The sequence below is a fragment of the Manis javanica genome, chromosome 1, assembly GCF_040802235.1.
Source record: "Manis javanica isolate MJ-LG chromosome 1, MJ_LKY, whole genome shotgun sequence".
Classification (NCBI taxonomy): domain Eukaryota; kingdom Metazoa; phylum Chordata; class Mammalia; order Pholidota; family Manidae; genus Manis; species Manis javanica.
In genome coordinates, this window is record NC_133156.1 from 107,875,076 (window position 1) to 107,879,101 (window position 4,026).

The following is a 4,026-nucleotide window of genomic DNA, read 5'->3' on the forward strand; positions in this document are numbered from 1 at the left end:
AGAGTCCAGATATAAACCCAAGCATATATGGTCAATTAGTACACAATAAAGGAGCCATGGACATACAATGAGGAAATGACAGCCTCTTCAACAACTGGTGTTGGCTAAACTGGACAGCACATGCAAGAAAATGAAACTGGATTATCTATTCCTATACACAAAAGTAAACTCAAAATGGATCAGAGTCCTGAATGTAAGTCATGAAACCATAAAACTCTTCGAAGACAACATAGGCAAAAATCTCCTGAATATAAACATGAGCCACTTTTTTCTGAATGCATCCATCTCCTCGAGCAAGGGAAACAGAAGCAAAAATGAACACATGGGACTGTATCAAATTAAAAAGGTTCTGTACAGCAAAGGACACCATCAACAGAACAAAAAGGCATCCTACAGTATGGGAGAATATATTTGAAGATATATCCAACAAGAAGTTAACATCCAAATTATATAAAGAACTCACATACCTCAACACCCAAAAGGCAAATAACCCAATTAAGAAATGGGTGGAGGATATGAACAGACAATTCTTCAAAGAAGAAATTCGGATGTCCATCAGGCACATGAAAAGATGCCCCACAACACTAATTATCAGGGAAATGCAAATCAAAACCACAATGAGATATCACTTCACACCAGTTACGATGGCCAGTTTTGAAAAGACTAACAACAACAAATGTTGGCGAGGATGTGGAGAAAGGGGAACCCTCCTACACTGCTGGTGGGAATGTAAGCTAGTTCAACCATTGTGGAAAGCAATATGGAGGTTCCTCAAAAAACTAAAAATAGAAATACCATTTGACCTGGGAATTCCACTCGTATGAATTTACCCAAAGAATATAATTTCTCAGATTCAAAGAGATATATGCACCATTATATTTATTGCAGCACTATTTACAATAGCCAAGATATGGAAGCAACCTAAGTGTCCATCAGTAGATGAATGGATAAAGAAGAGGTGGTACATATACACGATGGAATACTATTCAGCCATAAGAAACAAATCCTACCATTTGTAACAACGTGGATGGAGCTAGAGGGTATTATGCTCAGTGAAATAAGCCAGGTAGAGAAAGACAAGTACCAAATGATTTCCCTCATTTGTGGAGTATAACAATGAAGGAAAACTGAAGGAACAAAACAGCAACAGACTCAGACTCCAAGAAGGGACTAGTGGTTAAAAGGGCAGGGGAGGGGGAGGTTAGGGGAGGAGGAAGGGAGAAGGGTACTGAGGGGTATTATAACTGGCACACATGGTGTAGAGGGGATTATGGGGAAAACAGTGTAGCACACAGTAGGCAAATAGTGACTTTGTGGCATCTTACTACACTGTTGGGCAGTGACTGCAATGGGTTATGGGGAGGACACAATAACATGGGTGAATGTAGTAACCGCATTGTTTTTCTTGTGAAACCTTGTAAGAGTGTTTCTCAATAATACCTTAATTAAAAAACAACTTGGTAAACATAAAAATAATGTTTACCTATGCAAACACACACTTACTTAGAAAGATACCTTTCTTTCCGATGAGCTACACAGAAAAAAATAACAGAAGCTAGTATTACTGAGCACTGACTACATGCCAAGTTCTCATAAGAGCTTTACATATATATTTTTTTCCTCCCAACAATATAATGATATAGCTCCAAATAGTATCTCATTTTACACCCATGGAAATTGAGGCACATACAAATTAGGCAATTTAACAAACAACACACATAAACTACCTAATTAATCCTTCCTTTCCTAATGGTCCTTGAAGATAACTTTCAAATACTTGGAGACAGCTTTTCTACCTGCTCTTTACACAATAGCCTGGACAGAGAATGGGTTAATCAGGTTTGGCAAGACAAAATGCCCATGAAAAGCCACCTAGCCTGCACTGAGAGAGATGCTAGGAGAATCTAACCACTCTTCATTAGTATCTCTAAGTCAGAAAGAACAACTTGAAAATTTGTCAACATTAACAACTGCAGTTTCAGCAGAACTCTTTTGTACCAAATCAATAGCTACAACTCAAGGCAAACAAACAGTATCATTCCAATTTTTTCACTGAAGTCCCATCTTACCAAACACAGAAATATGACTTTTAAGCAGACACACTGGAACTGGATCATCCACATGGCTAGTGTTGCTTTCAGAGTAGTCACACTGGTAGGCACTTACTAACACCCAGGACGGTACCAGGACAATAGAAGGTGCTCAATGTGCAAATGATTTTGGTGAAACTGCCATTCCTTACAGCATTTTGGGGATTCTCCTTTTGGTTATGGCCTCCATAGTCAAGACATTTATTTTAACTATCTTTTATACTTCCACTTCTTGGCCTTAGAGGATACTACTTATCAAGTTGTGGAATTCTTTCTTCCTCTCAATTGTGAAACCACAGGAAAGTGCATAAAATATGAAGAAATTTGAACATGCTTTAAATGTAACTCAGTATTAGAAATGACTAAAGCACTTGTTGCAGGTTTTCTTTTAAACAAGCAAATTTTCAGGTACTGAGGAATATTCCTAGCTATCTATACAAAAATCCAAGACTTACCTTCCCTGAGTTAGTTATATATATGCATATACAGACATGTAGGTAAATCATGTTTCTTGAGGCCAGGCCACATCTTTATATCTTTGAGTCTCCTCACTCACTAACAATACATCTTGTTTATAATAATTGTCCAAACTATTCAATCATTTGATTTTTAGGGTGAGTTACTTGGGACATGGAAGAGAAAAAGCTCACTTATTGAGAGTAATTACTTATTAAAGAAACTTTTTTGTGAGGTCATATAAGACTGATGGACTGCCTTGAGGAACTTCTCTAATGCAGACCAGATCCTTCCTCAACTCTCCCTCACAACATACCAGGAATAATTCGCCTTCTTCATTGCTTATACCTCTCTACCTAGATGACCCTTCACCTGAAGTAACACCTGAATGAAGCATTCACATCTTCCCTCCCACCTGTCCTTGCAGTTTTAAGCAATCATACATATGGACCTTGATGTTAAAGGATTTTTAAAGCTAAACATAAGGAACACTGAGTCTGACGCTCGTTTTAGTTACCTTTCTTCAATAGCTCCCCATAAAGTAAAAATTTGGTCAACATGGTAAACATGGTTCTTCATGATCTGGCTTCAGAAGCCTCATGTCCTTCTCCTTCCTGTACTTACAATTGAAGTAGGCTTCCTGAACCCAGTTGGCTTAGGATGCCCTTGCTCAGGCTAATTCCTTTGCCTAAAATCCTTTCTGCCCTGTGTGCCTTACCAGATTCATTCATTCATTAAAAGCAAGCTACGACATCCTCTGGAAAGCCTTCCATGAATCCTTACTCTGCCCTATGCTAACCCTGTATATTGCACATACTTGAAAACTCATTTGCAGTTATGTTTATTCTACAAGGCTGTGAACACTTTCAGCAGAGGAGTTATCTTTATTCTTTGTACTTTCAGCAGAGGGCCTGGCCTAGCAAGCCCTCATTTTATTGACTTTACTGTTTAACTTGGGAAGTTACAGATATTAAGAAATATTTACTACTAAAGAAGTCACTGATCATATTTAAACTAGTGGACGCTTTTTATCTCCACTCTTCACCTACATCAGATTCCTGCTTACTAGGTTGGATGACAGATCAGGCTACTTGAACTTTGGAGCCAGTTGCACTAGCTATAGGCATGATGGGTTGCCAGTCCTTGCTCCAGCGGCTTGTTTATTCCCTTCTGTGGATTTAGAGCCCATGTAGTACTTCCCAAGTGGCTTAACTACATCAATTATTTGCTTCACTAGCTGAGGAAGGTGTTCCCTATTTTCGGTTCCTGGGTTCAGATACACCAATTTGACCACTTTTCCCCAGCATAGACCTGAGATCTTTCCCTCACCTCCACCCCAGGAAGAATTTTAGTACCGCTTTCTTCTCTGTGCCTAGTTCTGTAAGCCTGAAGCATGCACTGAGACTTAACTTCATCACCTACTGCTGCTGAAGTATCACCCAGTCTTTTCGTGAGCATCCACCAGATCAAATGCAGGCAT